Here is a 25,337-nt window from a genome sequence, read left to right as displayed (position 1 = left end):
GTCCTGTTCTGTACAGATACCTAATCACATAGAATGGCCACCATGAAATGCTTCATTTACCCTGTGGTGGTGCTGCTGTGAAACTGAACACTTTTAGGGTTACGTTCACACGAGTGGATCCCCAGCGCAAATTACGCTGCGGATCCGCCGATGAAGGACCGCTGTATGCTGCCTTTACAGGTGCCTGCTCAGAGTCACTACAAGCAGACACACTGAAGTGATGTGCTGCGATGTACTTGTACACATCGTGGCCACTCCCCCTGCTCTATGAGCTAGGCTGAGAGCTGCCGTGATGTGCGAGTATACTGCGCATGCGCACGGCAACTCGCACATAGCTGGCGTATTTCTACTCCGAGCAGGCACCTGTAAAGGCAGAATACAGTGGTACTTCAGCAGCGGATCCGCAACGTAATACACACTGGGGATCAGTTCGTGTGAACGTACCCTTAGTCTGGTTTATTCCAAGACTACAGCTGATCGCTAGGGCTCCTAAAAGGGTACTGCTTTGGGATAAGTTAAAGGTCCTCATACAATTTATGACTTTGGCATAACTGACAGACTGTCTGAAGTGTATGGGGGCCTCCCAACTCTTTCCCAACAGATGAAAACTGCAGGACAATTATGAATATAGGTACCAATAAGCATAGCAAATTACATAGCCCTGGATAAAATAAATCCCTCTAAACAGTAGTCCTATATAATAATAATAGTGCTATCAGTATGAACTCCCCATATACAAACCACTAATAAATAAATTATGAAGGAGTTTTAAGAAAAATGCAAAAAATATTTTTGGGTGAATATACACACAAAAAATACATATAAGATAAAATAGAGGACCTCCACCCAAATGGGGGGAAAGAACGCAGAACCAAGGGAACACTAAGGGAACACCACCCCCAATGCAGCGTTTCGGGATCGAAGCCTTTGTCGAGGGGTGGAGTCCTCACAGCAGGAAGTAACATACAGTGGGGCAAAAAAGTATTTAGTCAGCCACCATTTGTGCAAGTTCTCCCACCTAAAAAGATGAGAGGCGCCTGTAATTTTTATCATAGGTATACCTCAACTATCTCAACATAATGAGAAAAAAAATCCATAAAATCACATTGTCTGATTTTTAAAGAATTTATTTGCAAATTATGGTGGAAAATACTGTAAGTATTTGGTCAATAAAAAAAAGTTAATCTCAATACTTTGTTATATACTCTTTGTTGGCATTGACAGGGGTCAAATGTTTTCTGTAAGTCTCCACAAGGTTTGCTGGTATTTTGGCCCATTCCTCCATGGAGATCTCCTCTAGAGCAGTGATGTTTTGGGGCTATCACTGGGCAACACAGACGTTCAACTCCTTCCAAAGGTTTTCTATGGGGTTGAGATCTGGAGACTGGCTAGGCCACTGTTTTTGGGATCATTGTCATGCTGAAAGACCCAGCCATGTTTCATCTTCAGTGTCCTTGCTGATGGAATGAGGTTTTCACTTAAAATCTTGTGACCATTTTGACACCCCGGGGTGACATCTTGCGTGGAGCCCCAGATCGAGGGAAATTATCAGTGGTCTTGTACGTCTTCCATTTTCTAATAATTGCTCCCACAGTTGATTTCTTCACACCAAGTTGCTTGCCTATTGCAGATTCAGTCTTCCCAGCCTGGTGCAGGTCTGCAATTTTGTTTCTGGTGTCCATTGACAGCTCTTGGCCATTGTGGAGTTTGGAGTGTGACTGTTTGAGATTGTGGACAGGTGTCTTTTATATCGATAACAAGTTCAAACAGGTGCCATTAATACAGGTAACGAGTGGAGGACAGAGGAGACTCTTAAAGAAGTTACAGGTCTGTGAGAGCCAGAAATCTTACTTGTTTGTAGGTGACCAAATACTTATTTTCCACCATCATTTGCAAATAAATTCTTTAAAAATCAGACAATGTGATTTTATGGATTTTTTTTTCTCATTAGGTCTCTCATAGTTGAGGTATACCTATGATGAAAATGACAGGCCTCTCATCTTTTTAAGATCCAGAACTGGCACAATTGGTGGCTGACTAAATACTTTTATGCCCCACTGTATATATGGGATGTTAACCAATGAACACACAGCTAGCAATTACAGTGTAATAAGTGTCACCTGCATGCTCCCTGGCCTCTCATCGGCGCATGTAACTCGGCTCTGCCGCGTCCCTCGCACTGCCTGGTTCTGCATCAGGTATGGGGGCCTCCCAACTTTCTCCCAACAGATGATAGAGGGAGAGAGAAGGATCAAGAATGTAGGGTTTTAACTGCCTGACCCTTTTGTCTCAGAGAGATAAACTGCTGCTGGCATTCTCTCTCCATTGAGAACACACAAATTTTTATGTGTATGGAAAGATTAGGAGTGACAGCTGTTGACAACTATTAAAGGTATATTGCCATTTTTTGCCAAGGGTCTGGTCTACTAAATATGGATTGTCCAGAGTGTAAAATTCCTTCAACCAAAAAACCCCTTTAATCTGAATTCTGCAAAAGCTGAAAAAAAAAGCATCCCATGGAGATAAAACATGTAAAATAAAGGTTCCTGACCCACAAATTGGCTAACGTTTCAAGTTATGATGCTTTTTTAGCAAGATATTCGTGAATACAATGCAACAAATATAAGATGAATGGTTCTGGCATGTGTTTTTGATAGCAAAATGTTGCAAGAATAAGTTTACGTTCCCAGATTATAATAGGGTTCTGAATTCTTATTCCCCCCAGGCTTCTATGATGAAATTAAGCAACTGTCAGCGTCCCTCCACCTCGGCCTTCATCGTGCTCTATTTCCAGACTAGCCCGTCACACTGAGCTTCTTGCACATGTAGAACATGCTGAAATTGGCCCGGCAGTTAATTCTTTCCCAGCTGTTTGGAAATCTGCTTTAGGTTTTCCTTGGTGATAATGGTGGTATTAATGGATTGGTTCGAGGATCAGGAAAAGGGGGTGAGAGGGGAGAGAAAAGTTGCATCACTGGCTGGACCCATCTTCAAAAGGATCGGATTGCAGCTTGGCCTTACTCTGCTGGTAACAACATACACATTACAGACCAGGAGGTTTGGAAGTTATTATACGTTCTGCTCTGTGCGTCTACTTCGATGTCGCCAGCTTTCCTTGGCAGAATGTGCAGCCAAAAGAGCTTAACTATCACAGAGACAGAGTTAATTTGTTACGTACAATTGGTGCCTGGGGAACGCCGTGCAGTGTGTATGTGCTGATGTGCAGTTAACCCGTTTTCCATCTGCTAATTCCCAACGTGTACACGACCCCAGGCGGATTAAAAAAAAAACACATTCTCTTGCACTGCAGAAGTAGCAAAAACCTGTATCAATATGCTGTTTTCTCAAAACAGTATTAACGGGATGGTGCAAAAAAGAATCAGTTACTCTGCCTGTATGATGAATGAAATCAGGATATTACCATGGCTGAGAGACAGTCTGTGCCATCGATCTAATTTTACCTGAGCCAAAAAAGCTAGAAAAATGTAGAATGTAACAATATGAAAGTTACTCTGCTGAATAGGAATCTATGTATATATTTCCTGAAACATGTAAAGGATTACAAATGGAAGATACACATGCTTAAAGGAAGCACTCCAGAACTTTTTTTTTTTTTTTTGCTTGTAAAGTGCAGCTTATAAGAGAATATTGTATAGATTCCTGTGTATGCATTGTGCTTACTTGTTTTAGCTCATGTGGCAGGCATTAGTTTGCTGTCCTCCTAATTCATACAAGTGTTAAAGGGGTACTCCGGTGAAAATCTTTTTTCTTTTAAATCAACTGGTGGCAGAAAGTTAAACATATTTGTAAATTACTTCTATTAAAAAATCCTAATCCTTCCTGTACTTATTGGCTGCTGAATACTACAGAGGAAATTCTTTTCTTTTTGGAATGCTCTCTGATGACATCACAAGCACAGTTCTCTCTGCTGATGTTATTATAATAATAATACCACTTTATTTATTGTTGTCCTTAGTGGGATCTGAACCCAAGACCCCCAGCACTGCAAGGCAGCAGTGCTAACCACTAAGCCACCATGCTGCCCTTAGCATACATCTGCTATGCATGGTTGCTAAAATGGACAGAGATGTCAGCAGAGAGCACTGTGCTCGTGATGTCATCAGTGTTCCAAAAAGAAAAGAATTTCCTCTGTAGCATTCAGCAGCTAATAAGTATTGGAAGGATTAAGATTTTTTAATAGAAGTAATTTACAAATATGTTTAACTTTCTGCGACCAGTTGATTTAAAAGAAAAAAGGTTTTCACCGGAGTACCCCTTTAAGACTTCCCGGGACCTTTTTTGTATCTGTTCTCTGGCAAACAGGTGAGTATCCTTAATGAAGGACTAAAGCTGGCTATACACAAGTCTTTGATCAGCACAACATGGCCAATCGGATTGCTCACATCAACAACCGAGGCAGCAACTAAATTGGCAGATCACAAGCAGACCACAGAGAGCTTGTGCAAACTGACAAATGATCAGCTGAATTCAGCAGATCATGCCATACACTGTTTTTTCATCCAGCATGGCTGATTATGTTTTAGTCAAACATAACAATAATCATTTACGTGTAATTTACTGATGGTAGCCGGACAAAATTTCTGATGACAATTATATTATGTGAATGGCCAATCTTACTCTCTATTTACTAAAATTTTCTTAACAGGGTATTTTTTTTTCTCTTAACCAGACAACATTATATATTATACAGTGATCCCTCAACTTACAATGGCCTCAACATACAATAGTTTCAACATACAATGGTCTTTTCTGGACCATTGTAACTTGAAACCAGACTCAACATACAATGCTATGGAATCTGCGAAACGTGTCAATGACTGCAAGAACTGACCAATCAGAATGGATATTTCACTGGTAAAACCGGTGTATTCCTAAAGTGCATGCACTGACTGGTGACTGGTAGCGCCCCCTACAGTACAGGGAGGTATTATAATGTTCTGTACTCTTTACCTGTGCCAAGGTTAGCTGCTCCTTTGGACACCAGGTGAGGGCGGCTCCATTTTCCTTTTTTTTTTTTTTTAGGAAACTACGTGTTCTGTACAGGACCCTGAAGAAGCTTCTGTCCTCTACATAGACCAGTGTTTCCCAAAGAGGGTGCCTCCAGCTGTTGCAAAACTACAACTCCCAGCATGCCTGGACAGCCGAAGGCTGTCCGGGCATGTTGGGAGTTGTAGTTTTGCAATATCTGGATGCACTCTGGTTGGGAAACAATGACATAGACAGTGATTGACAGCTCCCAGCAGATCTTTATTACTTTTATATGTAAGGATTTGCTTTATCTCTATTAGTTATCTACTTATTTTTCTTTAATCCTCACTTTTTCCTATTTTTAGATGACATTTTGGGGGCTTCAGAACCAATTACCAGGTTTCCATAGAGTTCTGGTCTCAACATACGATGGTTTCAACATACAATGGTCATCCTGGAACCAATTAATATTGTAAATTGAGGGACTACTGTATTATGTTCTTTATTATGGCTTCCTAACTTAAATACTTGCTATCTAATAAAGGCAGAGAGAGCATATGCAGGCATACATATCAGAGCTGTTATATGAACAAGTTTACTCCCCGACTTCACAAACATGTTCACTAAAGTATGAATGCATACTTAATTGTAATAGGAAGGTAAATCCAATATGTTCAGTTTTCTTTTCCCCCCACAATAGCCATTTGGAGACAGTCGAGAGTCCCCTGTGCACATTACAATGTTGGCAGACCACCTGGGTAGTATACAAAGCATCATGAAAAAATCAGACAGACACAAGGAAAAAATATAGACTCTGCATCTAAAACCCTGGTCAGAATATAAGCCAAAGCATCAGAGCTCTAAGACAGACATGTTAACCACTGTGTCAATACAGCTTCCCCCCTGCTTAAAGATTTATGCTTCTTACTTATGAGGCTGTGCCTACTTTGCAAAGATCATCGTACCATTAACTTTGCCGGAAAATATCTATTACTAGGGGATTATAAAACAAAATATGCATTAGCTATGGATTTCCAATGTCGGGGTCCACCTGGGAAAACAATTGAAACATCAGAAGTAAATCAAAGGGATGGTTCAATTAGAAGAAGGGAGGATTTACGAAGAATACATGACATCACAGGCGTATTTGGATTGTCAGTGAGCCATCCCAAGTGACAAATTTCCCAGCGTAACCCTTAATGGTGATGTTCAGAGGCTCTAAAGTATTAGGAAAATCCACGGAAAGTATTCTTAAACAGCTGATAATTGTGCGATGCCTCCAACAGAGGTTTCACACACATATATGCATCCAGCCAAAACTTGCATTACACATGACTTGTAACCAGAAGAGGACAAGCCATAATTGCATCTTGGAGATGATGTTGGGAGGAAGAAGGAGCTGGAACAGGCATTGTGTCGTCTCGCTGACTGGGTGTAATCTGAAATCAGACCTCCACTGGGAACACGCTATACTGTTTACACACCAAAGGCTTTGGCCAACTCTAGTGGATGTCTGGAGCCAACAGGCTTGGGGATGTTATTCCTGATGTAAAGTCAAAGCAGACGGGAGTGCCTGACGTAGTGCTCCCAGTACTGGATACTTCAACTCAGCTGCTTTTCACGATATTCATAATAAATCACTTCCAGTTGCAACAAGAAATTTACAAGGAGGAGATGGCTTACAGGTTTGGTTTTCTGACAATGGCATCTAGAGGAATCAGGGCTGTCAGTAATATCTCGGCCCCATACAGACAAATGACCAGAGGCCCCATAGGTTGTCATTGTAAAAGTCCCACAGGTTGCGAGTGTAAAAGTGATGATTTTCACTTTCCCATTCACAGTGGCCTATGAATCCATGGGATGCATATTATTTACATAAAATAAATTTTTGAACATTGCTAATCTAGCAATTGGGCAGGCTTCATTGTATAAATAACAGAAAGCAAGTGACATGAGAGGGTAGACTCAATTTGGGTTCATTTTCCTAGGCCAACATTATAACTACCTGTACTGTCCTGATGGTAAACTGAGAGAAAAGATGCAGGAATTGAGGGTTTGCTGGCAGCGGTAGTGTCACAATAAAAGAACCTGCAGGAGACCAATGATACAAGGATCTGTTTAGATGTCCTGGTAAAAGGTTAACTCCAATGAATGGATGGGGCAGATGAAATAAAATATATCTGAGCCCTCTCTCCACTGATATAATCTGTTAGGTATGATAAGGGTTTTCTCACATGATTTGGATCCTAAGCTAATTGGACACAGAAAATCAGCAGAAGGAAATCTGCTGTGTATCTAAATTAATGTATTTAACATTTATTGCAAATCAGTTGCAGAAAATCTGCAACAGAGCCAAGATATGGATCAGTTACAGAAATGTTGTGCTGGATCAGCTTCAGATCAATTGCAGATCCACAGCAGAAAATCTGCAGTTTTTCTGCCCCAAAGTATTTAGCCAATGGGAATGTAGTGGCATCACATAAATTGTACTGTTATACTTCAAAATCACTGTAAAAATAGATTAATTTTACTTCAGTTTGCATCGCAATTCTGTGAATCATTGTAAAACACAGCCTACAGTATTTGTTTCCCATAATAACCAATCAGAGCTTATTAAGATTTAAAAGCTGCCCTCTGACTGGTTGCTATGGACAAAACACACCCACGTTTGCTATTGGACAATTTTTCATTACCTACCCCAATGTATTTAAAATAAATTGCAAATAAGTTATAGTAAATTGAAGTTGCTAAAAATCTGCAGCATGTCCAAGTTGCAGAAAGTCTGTAGTGGATACGCTGCAGATTAATTGCAGAAAATCCACAGTGTTTCCACACAAAAACATTAAAAAATATATATATAAAATCTGTTGCAAAGCAGTTACAGTTGCAGAAAATAGACAGCGGATCCTGTATACTGTATTTTTAACAACATACAACACAACCGTCCACTTTTGATCAATAACTATTATGACAAGGCTTCCTATACTTCCAGATGTTAAGAATGCATATGACCTTCTAATTAAAACAAGTTTCCAGTCTGACTACTGGCCCAGGCGTCTACAATGACTTCAACTTATTTCATATCCAGCAACAACCTGGGGTTCCTGCTGTGTACACAGTGTATATTGACCCAGGACACCCTAAAATAAATCCTCTCAAATCCTATTTATCAGGGGTCATCTGTGGTTTAAAGTATCACTTTCCCCAGTGGATGTGCGGAGAGGAGGGAGCCTTCCTTTACTGACGCGGCCTCGGCAGGACACACTCAGTTGACCCTTGTTCCGAGCAGCAGTGCTCAGAAAGGGTTATATTTCCACTGGAAGATGTTGGTGTATCTGTGTGTGTGTGTGTGGTGGGGGGCAGAGAGCAAGCAGAGGGGGTGAATCTGTTTGACATACGTTCAAGACCAGATTTCAAGATGTCTGGAACAGCAGGATACAATTAATGACTACGAGAAGATGATTGTTGCAAGATGGTGCTATCCCTTCCCTTACAATATTCTGGGCAGGATCCAACTATGGGAAGAAGAAAAAAAAAATAATAATAAAAGAAGAAATAATACAATAAAATCTTGCTTTGATGTATAGTGGGACGCTGCCCATGAAATATTAGCAGGGAAACAAAGTAGCACACTACCGATACTGCTGGGGCCGCCTCCGCCGGATAATAGGAAACAAATTGCTTCATCCTACAGAGGATGTTATAATATTGGAAGCAGGGCTGCATTGTATCAGCTACTCAAAGAGTTTTCTTCAGACAGAAAGTGGTCTTTTATTATGTACTTTACAGTGAGCCGTGCGTCATTCTCCAAAGATGGGTTTTCTTTTTTGCGACTGTAATCATAAAACGGTGTATAAGAAATTGACAAACTGTAAATATTTCCCTGTGTAATAGTCTCCTATCTCTATGATTTCATCTAAGCTCCAGCAAGAGGCAGCACTCCTGGGAGCTGTATATGAAAGGCCCGGAGAGCTGATTGCTTATGTGGAGACTGTTGCAAGCTTTAAGAAAATATACATCTTACTTAAAAACAATCTGCAATGATTTATGATTACAGAAGAAACGCATTTTACTCTACACAGTAGACAAGGTGCTCACATCCCATGTAGCTTCCATGGGGCCCCTGCAGCGAGGGTCCCGATACAATTTAGCCTCATGCAAAGGACTATCCTATCTACAAGCATTGCAAAATTAGAAGTTTGGGAAAGAAAGGGGGTAAGGAGGGAAAAAAAGAAGACAAAAAGAATATAATGTGGTGGGAAATAGGGATATCAACCTCCTCTGGGGCACGAGAGCAGCAGGAAGGAGGGAATCAGAATTATTAAGGGATCTATAAAGGGGTTGGCCAGGATAAGAAAAAACATGGCTGTCACGGTGCCGGCTGGCAGGTAGTGGATCCTCTGTGCCAGAGAGGGATGGCGAGGACCGCGCTAGTGGACCGGTTCTAAGCCACTACAGGTTTTCACCAGAGCCCGCCGCAAAGCGGGATGGTCTTGCTGCGGCGGTAGTGACCAGGTCGTATCCACTAGCAACGGCTCACCTCTCTGGCTGCTGAAGATGCTGAAGATGCTGAAGATAGGCGCGGTACAAGGGAGTAGGCAGAAGCAAGGTCGGACGTAGCAGAAGGTCGGGGGCAGGCGGCAAGGATCGTAGTCAGGGGCAACGGCAGGAGGTCAGGAACACGGACTAGGAACAGACAAGGGAACGCTTTCACTAGGCACAAGTGCAACAAGATCCGGCAAGGGAGTGCAGGGGAAGTGAGGTGATATAGGGAAGTGCACAGGTGGGAGCCAATTAAGCTAATTGGGAAGATTGGGCCAGGCATCATCATTGGTGCACTGGCCCTTTAAATCGCAGAGACCCGGCGCGCGCGCGCCCTAGGGAGCGGGGCCGCGCGCGCCGGGACAGGACCGAGGGAGAGCGAGTCAGGTACGGGGACCGGGGTGCGCATCGCGAGCGGGCGCTATCCGCATCGCGAATCGCATCCCGGCTGAAGGCGGGACCGCAGCGCACCCGGTCAGTGGATCTGACCGGGGCGCTGCAACAACGAAGATGAGGCGAGCGCTCCGGGGAGGAACGGGGACCCGGAGCGCTCGGCGTAACAGTACCCCCCCCCTTGGGTCTCCCCCTCTTCTTGGGGCCAAAGAACCTGAGGAAAAAAAACTCAATTTTTCCGTGATGAGGTCCGATGCAAATTAGGAGGGGTTCTGTGTGGAAACGTACGAGACAGTCCAATCTTTTATTGTAAAAACAATAGATGTAGAGGGGTCTGGCGAGACTGGTCACAGGAACGTAGAACCTGTTGATGAGAGAGGCCAAAAAAAATTTTCCTGCAGATCCGGAATCCAAGAAGAGCATAGTAGAGAAGGAGAAGGTAGAGGCAGATATCCGCACAGGCACAGTAAGGCGTGGAGAAGCAGAGTTGACATCAAGAACTGTGTCACCTTTGTGCGGAGTCAGCGTACGTCTTTCCAGGCGGGGAGGACGGATAGGACAATCCTTCAGGAAGTGTTCGGTACCGGCATAGTACAGGCAAAGATTCTCCATGCGGCGTCGTGTCCTCTCTTGAGGAGTCAAGCAAGACCGGTCAACTTGCATAGCCTCCGCGGCGGGAAGCACAGGAACAGATTGCAGAGGACCAGAGGAGAGAGGAGCCGGAGAGAAAAAACGCTTCGTGCGAACAAAGTCCATATCCAGGCGGAGCTCCAGACGCCATCCGGAAGAACGCATGTCAATGCGAGTGGCTAGATGAATGAGTTCATGTAGGTCAGCAGGAGTCTCACGTGCGGCCAGAACATCTTTAATGTTGCTGGATAGGCCTTTTTTAAAGGTCGCGCAGAGAATCTCACTATTCCAGGACAACTCGTAAGCAAGAGCACGGAACTGAATGGCGTACTCGCCAACGGAAGAAACACCCTGGGCCAGGTTCAGCAGGGCAATCTCGGCTGAAGAAGCTCGGGCAGGTTCCTCAAAGACACTTCGAATTTCCGAGAAGAAGGAGTGTACAGAGGCAGTGACGGGGTCATTGCGGTCCCAGAGCGGTGCGGCCCATGACAGGGCTTTTCCAGACAGAAGGCAGAACACGAAAGCCACCTTAGACCTTTCAGTAGGAAACTGGTCCGACATCATCTCCAAGTGCTGGGAACATTGCGAAAGAAAGCCACGGCAATACTTAGAGTCCCCATTAAATTTGTCCGGCAAGGACAGGCGGAGGCTAGGAGTGGCCACTCGCTGCGGAGGAGGTGCAGGAGCTGGCGGAGGAGAAGATTGCTGGAGAAGTTGCGACTGAAGTTGGTGCGAAATGGTGGACATTTCCGACAGCTGACGGGTTAGAAGGGCGATCTGTCGGGCTTGCTGGGCGGCCACCGTGGTGAGGTCAGCGACAACTGGCAGAGGAACTTCAGCGGGATCCATGGCCGGATCTACTGTCACGGTGCCGGCTGGCAGGTAGTGGATCCTCTGTGCCAGAGAGGGATGGCGAGGACCGCGCTAGTGGACCGGTTCTAAGCCACTACAGGTTTTCACCAGAGCCCGCCGCAAAGCGGGATGGTCTTGCTGCGGCGGTAGTGACCAGGTCGTATCCACTAGCAACGGCTCACCTCTCTGGCTGCTGAAGATGCTGAAGATAGGCGCGGTACAAGGGAGTAGGCAGAAGCAAGGTCGGACGTAGCAGAAGGTCGGGGGCAGGCGGCAAGGATCGTAGTCAGGGGCAACGGCAGGAGGTCAGGAACACGGACTAGGAACAGACAAGGGAACGCTTTCACTAGGCACAAGTGCAACAAGATCCGGCAAGGGAGTGCAGGGGAAGTGAGGTGATATAGGGAAGTGCACAGGTGGGAGCCAATTAAGCTAATTGGGAAGATTGGGCCAGGCATCATCATTGGTGCACTGGCCCTTTAAATCGCAGAGACCCGGCGCGCGCGCGCCCTAGGGAGCGGGGCCGCGCGCGCCGGGACAGGACCGAGGGAGAGCGAGTCAGGTACGGGGACCGGGGTGCGCATCGCGAGCGGGCGCTATCCGCATCGCGAATCGCATCCCGGCTGAAGGCGGGACCGCAGCGCACCCGGTCAGTGGATCTGACCGGGGCGCTGCAACAACGAAGATGAGGCGAGCGCTCCGGGGAGGAACGGGGACCCGGAGCGCTCGGCGTAACAATGGCTGCTTCTTTTTTTTTTTAAACAGTGCCACAAGTTGTATGTGGTTTTGCAGATCAGGTCTATTCACTTCAAAGGAGCTACATGCTGCAATACCATACACAGCCTGCAGATTAGTGTAGCACTGTTTCTGAAATAAATCATTCATGGACAGCCCTTTTAATAACACTGAAGGGTTATTGAATAATTTAAAGGGGTATTCCAGGATTTTTTTTATTTGACTATGCTACAGGGGCTGTAAAGTTAGTGTAGTTCATAATATAGTGTCTGTACCTGTGTGTGACGGTTTTCTCACAATTCTTCTGTGATTTTAACCCCAATATTTATTTTTACCAGCATACAAAATGACTGCTGTCTCAGATTTTTCCCAGCTTCCAATGCGGCCGAGTCCTGACTCACTAGTCAGCTGATGACAGGGAGCCTGTCTGCTTCAATGGGTGGAGGGATCGCTTGGTGGGAGAGAGATCAATTTGCAATCAGATGTAGGCACCCTGATTGAAAACCACAGGTCTTTTGTTTCAATGGGTGGGGTGGCTGATGTGTGGGAGGGAGGAAAATGGAATTATAGGATTTGTAGTAAAAAAAAGAAAAGTCAAACAGGAAATAAAAGTTCACAAAAAGCTAGTCACAGTGTTATGGTAATCTCGTGACATCCTTTAGCCCCAAGACAAGCGCAGATCCTTCCTAAGCATGCCCATTACTGTCTGCCAGGTACGTACTAAAATCACCTTATGGTGGATAACCCCTTTAATGCCAATGACTGTCGGGGAGTCTATCAGTCACCCAATAAACATCTTTGAATATGGGCTGTGGTTTCCTTGACTTCTTACTAAAACTATGTCCCTTTGGCCTGATGCTATGAACTGAAAAACCTCCTTAAAGGGGTACCCTGGTACAATTTTTTTTTTATTTAAATCAACTGGTGTGAGAAAGTTATACAGATTTGTAAATTAATTCTGTTTAAAAAGTACTTAGCTGCAGTATACTACAGAGGAAGTTCTTTTCCTTTTACATTTATTTTCTGTCTGACCACAGTGCTCTCTGCTGACACCTCTGTCCATGTCAGGAACTGTCCAGAGTAGGAGCAAATCCCCATAGCAAACCTATCCTGCTCTTGACAGTTCCTGACATGGACAGAGGTGTCAACAGAGAGCACTGTGGTCAGACAAGAAATTTTAAAAGAAAAGTTTAAAATACTCCTGAAATCCTGCAGTTTACATTCTGGCCACTAGGCCTAAAACTAAATTGAGACTTCCTGTGCTATACAGATAATCACACATAGGAGTACAGTGAAAAGTGACACCAGAATATAGATAACAGTGGTACACAAAATATATGTTGCTCCCAGATCAGCTTGCCACTCTCTCAGTAGAATGACCTTTGAAAAGGTCACAGAATATGCTCACTAACATCTCCCATTCATGTGGATAGGACAACTTCTGTCCTGCTGTTAAGCATATCTCTAAATGCTGTAAAACCAGCTCATGTAACATGACTACCCTATAATAATGAACAAAAAATCAAATGGAAAAAAAATAAACAAAAACATACAAATCAGAAAATAGGAAAAGACCAAAAAAAAATAATGTAGCATCTGGCTCTAATCAGTAAAATCATTCTAGGTGATATATTTCCTTTAAAGCGTACCCATCAGATTCAACAAATAACATTTTTTTTAATATATCACTCCTAATACTGACCTAATCCTGACCATGTACATTTAATTTTTATGTGTCTAGCACCTTTATTTATTTTTTTATTACACTTTTAATTTAGCTCACTAGTCTAAATTCCTCTCAAAGGGAGGGGTGTGGCCTCACTGTGCAGGTCTCCGCCCCCTCCCTCAGTATGCTGTCTGCTCACATCTCCCCTAGCATTAGCAAAATTACAACTCCCAGCTTGTCAGTAGCGGGACACAAGCTGACAGTGGGAGGATTTTTCCTCCAGCTGGGAGCCCTACACTCCCAGCTGTCAATCAAGGAAGTGTGTCCATGACATAGGCAGGGGTGTGGAAATTAAAAAAAAAAACTACTTGTCCAAGGAACTAAAGCGGAACACAATCTACTTGTCCCTCAAGAAAATGCACTTGTCCTGGTAGATAAAATCATTTCAACCAAAATAGTACGATCCACCCCACTAGACCACCAGGGATGGATATAAGATCCCTTTAGACACTGCTGCCAACTTAGACAGAGCTGCAGCTAGCTCCTTTTACACCCGAGGCAAGCCCAGAAAAGTCTAGATGTAACTTTCTGATGACCTTATAAAAAATTTCTCATATGAAGTGACTAGAGATGAGCAAACTTACAGTAAATTCAATTCGTCAAGAACTTCTCGGCTCGGCAGTTGATGACTCATCCTGCATAAATTAGTTCAGCTTTCAGGTGCTCTGGTGGGCTGGAAAAGGTGGATACAGTCCAAGGAAAGAGTCTCCTAGGACTGTATCCACCTTTTCCAGCCCACGGGAGCACCTGAAAGCTGAACTAATTTATGCAGGAAAAGACATCAACTGCCGAGCCGAGAAGTTCGTGACGAATCGAATTTACTGTAAGTTCGCTCATCTCTAGAAGTGACCAAAAATTAGCAATTCTGGACTATTTTTTTACATTTACACTGTTCACCGTACGGTTTAATTAACATAATATTTTAATAGTCTGGACATTTCCACATGCAGCGATACCACTTATGTTTATTTTTGTAAATTTTTGTACATTGGAAACTTTTATTAGGAAAGGAGCTTATTCACATATATACGCACTTTTTAAAATATTTTAATCACTATTTTTCAGTCTTCATAGGGACTTATATATGGAGTCTTTTGGTTGGAAAACACTGAATGCCGCTGTGTTACTGGGGGGGGGGGGGGGGGGTGTTCTGGTTCTCCAGTTTATGTGGTGCATTTTATTTACTCTAATTTATGTTTTCCGAAAATGCTGGAAGTTGCATTTAGTTACTAGATAACTACAACACCCAGCATGTCCTGATACAGCCTATGGTTGTGTGGGTGTTGCAGCATGTTGCACTGTATAGTAGTACAGTTAAGGTTATTGTGTAACATGCTGGGAGTTGTAGTTTTGTTCCGTGTCAGCTGCAGAGCCATAGGCTGTGTCAAGGAATACTGGGAATTGCAGTTAGTAACTACAACACCCAGCATGCCCTGATGCAGCCTATAGCTCTGCAGCTGACCCGAACCAAAACTACAACTCCCAGCATGTTACACTTAATAGTTCTACAGTTCAGGTTATGGTGCAACATGCTGGGAGTTATAGTTTTGGTTTGGGTGTGTTTGCGTGCATCCGTGGGGCTCTTGGTCGGCGGGCGAGTATGAAGGGGGTGGGATTCTGGGGGTGAAATTTAGTGCGGGTGGCCAGAAGCCACTGAAAATAAAGATACGGGCCCTTGGGCACTGCTCTAAGGCCCGACGTGTCAGTCCTCCCCTGTACAAAACATTCATACATACACATATACATACACACACACCCCGCTGCTGCCCCCCATCATACATTACATACACACATCACACATATACTCACACCATACATATGCACACATCATACATACACCCGCCACTGCCCCATCATACATTACATACACACATCACGCATACACTCACAACATACATATGCACGCATCATATCATTGAAAATCTCACCTCACACTGGACGTCCTCTCTCCCTCCCCCCCCCCGCTCTGTGTTTTCCCAGTGCAAACTTTTAACCTCCCCGTGGTAGATTAGGTCCTGGGGAGACAGAGCAGGGGGAGGAGCTATGTGCGGGGGATGGAGCTGTGTACCGAGCTGTGCACGTCCTCGCTCTCCCCCTGCTTCTTGTGTAATGTGTAGCTGCGTCCTCCATCCTCCGGGAGGGGAGATAAGGGGGCACAACTAAATTATGTCATGCAAACCTCGGGCCTGCGGTCAGCTGGGGGCCGCCGCCCCCTCCATACACCCTGAGCGCCGGTGTGAGGTGCAGACTTGCATCCGCCCCTGCGCCTCACACCGGCATCAAAGAAAAATACAGGGGAAGTCAGTCTGTCCCTGCTTGCCCGACACAGGGCTAAATCTATGACAAATTCACCTGCCCGGCGCCCAGAACTACTTGTCCCGGGCATCGGGCGATAGGATTTCCACATCCCTGCATAGGTGATGATGCATGGACACAGCAGGACTAGTATGTGTCCAAGCAGGCAGATTTTCTGCCGCAAGCCCCATTGAAGTCAGTAGGCACTGTGGCAGATTTTCCGCAGCGTAAATTCCGCCGCTGAAAATGTGCTGCGGACAGCCGAGAAGAGCCCGCCAACTTTCAAATACGCAGTGGAAAACCCGCTAAAAAATCCGTGCGTGTGAACGTACCCTAAGGCTAGGTTGATACAATGTCTTTTCAGGTAAATTTCATTGTACAAAATTGTGGTAAGATTGCTTGCGTATTTTTTACATTAATGTCCTCTATGTAAGTTTATGGGAAAGTGATCGTCTGTGCACACATTACATAAAAAAAAGTAATATTTTTAAATCTGCGACATTTCACTTAACGCGGCTGTAAAAAAGGTCAGTTTTTTACATATTGTGTGCACTGACAACCACTTTTCTGTACTTACACAGAGCACATTAATGTATAAATATATATACATAGTTTGTAAGGTTGAAAAAAACAGTCCGTCAAATTCAAACTAAAACCCTACTTTGTAGATCCAGAGGAAGGAAAAAAAACATGAGGCTGATGCCAACTGTCCCATGGCAGAGAAAAAAATTCCTTCCTTCCTGGCAATCAAAATAAATCCCCAGATCAATGTTCTATACACAAATCTATTATGCATAATATGTCATATTATATTTTTCTAGAAAAACAAAAAACATCCAAGCACCGCTTCTATATTGAGTCAGGAGGAAGAGAATCATTGGAGGGCAACTCACAGCTCAGGCTGCAAAGAGAGAGTATATTATATATATACACACACATACACATTCTTTTCCGATATGTTCCCAAATAAATTTAACTTTGATTAACATTTGGCCCCTCCCCTTCATATAGTCACACCTATTAACAAAATGGGCTGCTTAGTCTAAAATGCCCGGGTATCCTTTGGTCCTAGTCTGGCCCTGCCTGTGGCCTTGGCCTGCATATATCTAGTGTTCCCCAAGATTATCAACAATTATTTTAGGAAATAACCATATAACCAATACTCAAAAGAGTAGTTCTAAGTCTGTTACATTACAAATTAGTTTTTTTTATTTATTTTAAATGCATTTGAGCTTCCAAGCCCCTTTCACTGCACATTTCCATCTATAATCTGACAGCCAGCTGTACCTTCTTCTAAAACTGCTCCTGCAGAGGATCGTTTCCCAATCTGTTAGCCTTCAGCTGTTGCAAAACTATAACTCTTACCATGATGGGAGTAGTAGTTTTGCAACAGCTGCAGAGCAGCGGGTTAGGGAACATTGTCTTAGATAACGTCTGAAATGTCCCATCTTGAGTACAGCCATGGAGCCCACTTACAAGGTAAGAAATTATGTTCCCAGAAAATGTTTAAAAATATATATATATTAAAATTGTATGCATATTGTTTTCAACTGAATAGAAAAGGGCAAAAAATAAGTTCTGAAAGAAGAAAAAGCTTGGTTTGCTATTTTTTATTTTATTTTTTTACCCTCTATCTATTTTCCCCCATGATACTCTTGCTTTCAATGAAAGCTTTTTATAATATGTATTATTTATTATATTTTAGTCTTCATTGTATTTCAATGTTATATTTATGTATTCTTTTTATATACAGTCATGGCTGTAAATGTTGGCACTCCTGAAATTTTTCTGGAAACTGAAGTATTTCTCACAGAAAAGGATTGCAGTAACACATGTTTTGCTATACACATGTTTATTCCCTTTGTGTGTATTGGAACTAAACCAAAAAAAGGAGGAAAAAAAGCAAATTGGACATAATGTCACACCAAACTCCAAAAATGGGCTGGACAAAATTATTGGCACCCTTTCAAAATTGTGGAAAAATAAGATTGTTTCAAGCATGTGATGCTCCTTTAACTTCCCCTGGGGAAAGTAACAGGTGTGGGCAATATAAAAATCACACCTGAAAGCAGATAAAAAGGAGAGAAGTACACTTAGTCTTTGCATTGTGTGTCTGTGTGTGCCACACTAAGCATGGACAACAGAAAGAGAAGAGAACTGTCTGAGGACTTGAGAACCAAAATTGTGGAAAAATATCCACAATCTCAAGGTTACAAGTCCATCTCCAGAGATCTACATTTGCCATTGTCCACAGTGCGCAACATTATCAAGAAGTTTGCAACCAAATGGCACTGTAGCTAATCTCCCTGGGCATGGAAGGATGAGAAAAACTGATTAAAGATGTCAACGCAGGATAGTCCAGATGGTGGATAAGCAGCCCCAAACAAGTTCCAAAGATATTCAAGCTGTCCTGCGTTTATAGGAAACAACTTATTTCAGTTATGATTTCCAAAAGGGTGTGCAACCAAATATAAGTAAGGGTGCCAATAAGTAAAGGGTGTGAATAATTTTGTCCAGACCATTTTTGGAGTTTGGCGTGACATTATGTCCAATTTGCTTTTTTCCTCCCTTTTTTGGTTTAGTTCCAATACACAAAAAGGGAATAAACATGTGTATAGCAAAACTGTGTTACTGCAATCCTTTCCTATGAGAAATACTTAATTTTCTTTATTTTTTATATATATATGTATATTATTTGCATATTGTTTTTCTGCTTATTATAACATGGTATCTTACGGCTTCTGTGGTTTGCTCTTTTTGTAAGGTTTCATGTTAGAATAAGCAGAAAAACAATATGCAAGTAATCTCTCTCTCTCTCTATATATATATATATACACACACACACACAAAATAAAACAAATATACATACACAATAAAATTAAATATAAATAGCAACATACAAAAATGTTATTATCCTTAATTAAACTATACTATACATACATAATCCACACAATAAGTAAGAAAATATAAAACACAACAGCAATATTATATAAAAAAGAATACATAAATATAACATTCAAATGCAATGAAGACTAAAATATAATAAATAATACATATTATAAAAAGCTTTCATTGGCAATTATAAAAGTTTTTTTTTTTTTTTTGCCTAATGCACTTGGCTGAATTGAATTGAAATATATACAGGAGCCTTGGTGTCGTTGCTAAAATCCAGATTTCACGTCAAGCTTTCCTCTAAAAGATAAATCACAATTATCCAATTACGCCTTCCCGGGGGACCGCTGCTTTGTATTACCAATGTAATTGAAAGATGTTTCCTAATTCTGAACATGATTACAGAGAGAAGCGAAGGGCAGACAGAATTAACCCATTTGCAGCCAGGGAACTCAATAATATATATTGACATGTCTTGTTTTGACAAGTTGTGAAGACAGACAGTCACCATTCAGCCCACCCAGCCAGTGTGATACTTACTTTATATTTCAGAATTCATGTATATACCAAGAGATTATGTTTTCTTCTTTCTACTGTTTTAATCATAGTTCCCATATGGGTCACACAGCTTTACCAATCTCCACCCTAGGCAGGTTTCACACGGTAGTATTTTGCATGAGTATTTCTAAGCCAAACCAGGTATGGGTCCAAAGCACAGAAAAAAGTACAAATATGAAGGCTAGCCTTGTGCTTATCCCATGCATGCTTAAACGCCTTCACTGTATTTGTAACTACCACTTCTGCAGGAAGGCTAATCCATGCATCCACTACTCTCTCAGTAAAGTTTTAATCCTTTGCCCCTTTAATTTAAAACCATGTCCTCTTGTGGTAGGTTTTCTTCTTTTAAATATGCTCTCCTCCTTTACAGTGTTGATTCCCTTTATGTATTAAAAATTTTCTATCATATCCCCTCTGTCTCATCTTTCTTCCAAGCTATACATGTTAAGGTCCTTTAACCTTTCCTGGTAAGTTTTATCCTGCAATCCATGTACTAGTTTAGTATCTTCTCTAAACTTTCTCTAGAGTATCTATATACTTCTGGAGATACGGTCTCCAGTACTGCGCACAATACTTGTAACGGTCTTACCGTAAACGGCTGGGAAGTGGATCAGCTGTCCTGTGTGGACAATGGCTGAACCGCTGAACCGCTCCAAGGAGTGGAGTCTAAAGTGCCGCTGGTTTTCACCAGAGCCTGCTGCAAAGCGGGATGGACTTGCTGAAGCAGGCGGCACCCAGGTCGCTACCCCTGGCACGATCCGTCCACACAGGCTGCCCAGATGTAACTAGGCACAGAGAAGAGAATGAAGCGTAGTCAGACGTAGCACAGGTCAGTAGGCTGGCAGCAAAGAAGCGTAGTCGGGTCACAGGCATAAGGTCAGGAGGCAGGCGGCAAAGCAGCAAAGTCAGGTCACAAGCTGGAAATCAGAAACACTAACAAGGCACACTCACAGGAACGCTTTCTCTAGGGCACTAAGCACAAAGATCAGGCACCATATAAGGGAGGTGCCGGACTAATAGAGCACTGATTGCGGTGCCGCGCGCTATTAACCCTTTAAACGCGCAATGCCGGTTAGCTCAGGGAGCTGTTTGGGACCGCCGCGGTGAAATCGCAGCATCCCGAACAGCTTACATGACAGCCGGAGGGTCCCTACCTGCCTCCATGCTGTTCGATCACTGAATGACTGCTCAGTGCCTGAGATCCAGGCATGAGCAGGCAAGCGGCAGAATCATCGATCAGTGGTTTCCTATGAGAAACCACTGATCAATGTAAAAGATCAGTGTGTGCAGTGTTATAGCCCCCTATGGGAGCTATAACACTGCAAAAAAAAGTGGAAAAAAAAGTGAATAAAGATCATTTAACACCTTCCCTAATAAAAGTTTTCCCATTTAAAAAAAAAAAAAAAAAACTGTGTAAATAAAAATCAACATATGTGGTATTGACGCATGCGGAAATGTCCGAATTATAAAAATATATTGTTAACGTTTTTGGTCACTTTTTATATCATGAAAAAATGAATAATCAATAAGTCCTATCAATGCAAAAATGGTACCGCTAAAAACTTCAGATCATGACGCAAAAAATTTGCCCTCATACCGCCCCATACGCGGAAGAATAAAAAAGTTATAGGGGTCAGAATATGACAATTTTAAACATATAAATTTTCCTGCATGTAGTTTAGATTTTTTCCAGAAGTACGACAAAATCAAACCTATATAAGTAGGGTACCATTTTAATTGTATGGACCTACAGAATAAAGAGAAGGTGTCATTTTTACCGAAAAATGTACAGCGTAGAAACGGAAGACCCCAAAAGTTACAAAATGGCGTGTTTTTTTTTTCAATTTTGTCTCACAATGATTTTTTTTTCCGTTTCGCCGTAGATTTTTGGGTAAAATGACTGACGTCATTACAAAGTAGAATTAGTGTCGCAAAAAATAAGCCATCATAGGGATTTTTAGGTGCTCTGGTCTGTGATCGAGCAGACCAGAGCAGGAGTTATTATTTTTTAAAGGTAAGGAGGAAAAAACGAAAATGCAAAAATGGAAAAACACCGGGTCCTTAACCCCTTAAGGACGCAGGACGTAAATGTACGTCCTGGTGAGATGGTACTTAACGCACCAGGACGTATATTTACGTCCTGTGCATAACCGCGGGCATCGGAGCGATGCCCGTGTCATGCGCGGCTGATCCCGGCTGCTGATCGCAGCCAGGGACCCGCCGGCAATGTCCGACGCCCGCGATCTCGCGGGCGTCCGCCATTAACCCCTCAGGTGCCGGGATCAATACAGATCCCGGCATCTGCGGCAGTTCGTGATTTAAATGAACGATCGGATCGCCCGCAGCGCTGCTGCGGGGATCCGATCATTCAGAACGCCGGACGGAGGTCCCCTCTCCTTCCTCCGTCCGGCTCCCGGCGTCTCCTGCTCTGGTCTGTGATCGAGCAGACCAGAGCAGGAGATGACCGATAATACTGATCTGTTCTATGTCCTATACATAGAACAGATCAGTATTAGCAATCATGGTATTGCTATGAATAGTCCCCTATGGACTATTCAAGTGTAAAAAAAAAATGTAAAAAAATGTAAAAGTAAAAAAAAAGTGAAAAATCCCCTCCCCAATAAAAAAGTAAAACATCCGTTTTTTCCTATTTTACCCCCAAAAAGCGTAAAAAAAATTTTTTATAGACATATTTGGTATCGCCGCATGCGTAAATGTCCGAACTATTAAAATAAAATGTTAATGATCCCGTACGGTGAACGGCGTGAACCAAAAAAAAAATAAAAGTCCAAAATTCCTACTTTTTTAATACATTTTATTTAAAAAAAATTTATAAAAAATGTATTAAAAGTTTTTCATATGCAAATGTGGTATCAAAAAAAGTACAGATCATGGCGCAAAAAATGAGCCCCCATACCGCCGCTTATACGGAAAAATAAAAAAGTTAGAGGTCATCAAAATAAAGGGATTATAAACGTACTAATTTGGTTAAAAAGTTTGTGATTTTTTTTAAGCGCAACAATAATATAAAAGTATATAATAATGGGTATCATTTTAATCGTATTGACCCTCAGAATAAAGAACACATGTCATTTTTACCATAAATTGTACGGCGTGAAAACAAAACCTTCCAAAATTAGCAAAATTGCGTTTTTCGTTTTAATTTCCCCACAAAAATAGTGTTTTTTGGTTGCGCCATACATTTTATGATATAATGAGTGATATCATTACAAAGGACAACTGGTCGCGCAAAAAACAAGCCCTCATACTAGTCTGTGGATGAAAATATAAAAGAGTTATGATTTTTAGAAGGCGAGGAGGAAAAAATGAAAACGTAAAAATTAAATTGTCTGAGTCCTTAAGGCCAAAATGGGCTGAGTCCTTAAGGGGTCAAATCTAGCAATGCGGCGCATGCGCCGTCGAAGCAGGACAGGAGAATAGCCGGCAGCAGAGAGAGGTAAGGGGACGCTCGGGACTTGCGTGCGGGCGCGTCCCGCATAGCGAGTCCCTGAGCCACTGGAGGCACTAGATGGGAAGTGCTCAAGTGTGGACGGAACGGCAGGAACATTGACTCGAGTCCCAGGACGGGCAGAGACAGGGGAGGGGGAGCGCTCACAGCCTGGATGGATGGCCAGAGCGCTGCCCCTAACAATACTCCAAGTGAGGTCTTACCAGTGCTCTGTATTAGCACTTCCCTCTTTCTACTGCTTATACCTCTCCCTCTCCCAAGCATTCTGCTAGCAATTCCTGCTGCTCTATTACACTGTCTGCCTAGCTTTAAAGGGGTTATCCAGGAAAAATATTTTTTTTATATATCAACTGGCTCCAGAAAGTTAAACAGATTTGTAAATTACTTCTAAAAAAAAATCTTAATTCTTTCAGTACTTATGAGCTTCTGAAGAGGAGTTGTTCTTTTCTGTGCTCTCTGCTCTCTGATGACACGTGTCTCGGGAACCGCCCAGTTTAGAAGCAAATCCCCATAACAAACCTCTTCTACTCTGTGCAGTTCCCGAGACAAGCAGAGATGTCAGCAGAGAGCACTGTTGCCAGACAGAAAACAACAACTCAACTTCAGCAGCTGATAATTATTGAAATGATTAAGATTTTTTAACATAGGTAATTTACAAACCTGTCTAACTTTCTGGAGCCAGTTGATATAAAAAAAAAAAAAGTTTTTTCCTGGATAACCCCTTTAAGTCTTCTGAAATAATTACCCCTAAATCCCTTTCCTCAGATACTGAGGTCAGGACAGTGTCAAATATTGTACATTCTGCCCTAGGGTTTTTACGCCACAGGTGCATTATCACATTAAATGTCAGTTTCCAGAGGTCTGACCATTCTTCTAGTTTGTCTGAATCTTTTCCATTTGGCGTATCCCTCCAGGAACATCAACCCTGTTACATATCTTTGTGTCATCAGCAAAAAGACACACCTTACCATCGAGACCTTCTGCAATATCACCAATGAAGATATTAAACAAAATTGGTCCTAGTACAGATCTCTGAGGTGCCCTCAGAGGGCAACCCACAGCTTAGACTGCAGATAAAGAGGAGAACATAAAAAAGGCAGTCTGAAAGAGAAAATCATCAAGGGTGTGTATAGGCATAGAGACAAAATATCGCTCACAAAACTGCAGAGACTGTAGGAAAGAAACAAAAAAAAAATTTGCTTTTTGCACTATAATAAGTCTATGTTGCTCACTGCCTTATGATCCCCAGCATTATCAGTCACCCGTACTGGGAACTTTCTGCTTATCAGGATGGACACTAGGAGGCAGTAAGCAGCGGGGTCCAGGAATGGCAGTGGTGAGGAATTGAGCAGGTAAGGGTATTTTTTTTATTTTTAACCCAGCATGAGATAAACCCTTTGCTTTCCACAATTTAAAATAGTGTCTGCTTTTACCCCAGAAACAACGCCACTCTTCTACATGGTCTGTGTTTGGTATTACAACATAAACATTTTGTATATTTCTACGTAGACATATAGCTCTATTTAGTTGGCCCGTTAACTGATTGCAAAGGACTCATCTGCAGAGGACAATTTGTCAGCAGATCCATATCTTCTCTATGAAGACTATAATTATTATAACCTGCGTCCCTGAATATAACCCTGCCACACACTGTGCCCCCAATAAAACTGCCACACACTGTACCTTCTGAATATTACCCAGCAGACATTGTACCCTCAAAACGTAACCCTACCAGACACTGTGTCCTCCAAATATATAACCCTGCCACTCAATGTACCATCTGAATATAACCCTGCCAGACACTGGAAAAACGGTCATCCTGTTCACCCACACTAAACCCAATACATCAGGTTATAGTGTGGGTGAACATGAGACCGATGCTGGGTCTCTGATAAATATAAATACCTCCTGTCCGGTGCCTGGTCCCTCTGAAGATCCACTTCTATCTTCGCTGAGTTGCACGCTAGAGGCGGGCCCGCCAGCTGAATTTGAATATTCATGGTCGCGGGTCACGTGGGATATATATATATATATATATATATATATATATATATATATCTCTGCCATACAGTGTGCCCCTAATAATAATACTTACACACTCTGTTTTAGCTCAGTTCAGCTAAATCCCATCCCTGCACTGCCCTCTTCCAGACCCCTCTGCCCTCTTAAACCCCCCTGTTCTCCTGTACAACTCTTTCCCCTCCTTCAGACCCCTCAGCCCCCCCCCCTCCGACCCCTCTGTCCTCTTCCCTTCAA

General features: G+C 42.7%; 1 protein-coding gene across 34 annotated transcripts in view; it reads right to left on the bottom strand.

Moving 5' to 3' along the window:
• LOC130297737 (general transcription factor II-I repeat domain-containing protein 2-like) overlaps positions 1 to 25,337 on the bottom strand; it is a 1,987,867-nt gene that overhangs the window by 410,798 nt on the left and 1,551,732 nt on the right. The window contains exons 16-17 of one of the 34 annotated variants that reach the window (XM_056550566.1): positions 8,388 to 8,504; positions 6,995 to 7,077 (exon numbers count right to left, since the gene is read on the bottom strand). The exons of 32 other annotated variants lie outside the window; for them this stretch is intronic. The gene's annotated coding sequence lies outside the window, so the exon portion shown is untranslated. The remainder of the gene's footprint in view (positions 1 to 6,994; positions 7,078 to 8,387; positions 8,505 to 25,337) is intronic. One more of the 34 variants, XM_056550564.1, reaches the window with a different exon arrangement.

Source organism: Hyla sarda, chromosome 13 (assembly GCF_029499605.1).
Source record: "Hyla sarda isolate aHylSar1 chromosome 13, aHylSar1.hap1, whole genome shotgun sequence".
Lineage (NCBI taxonomy): Eukaryota > Metazoa > Chordata > Amphibia > Anura > Hylidae > Hyla > Hyla sarda.
The sequence above is the reverse complement of the archived record's forward strand: the minus strand, read 5'-3'. Positions and strand labels throughout refer to the sequence as shown.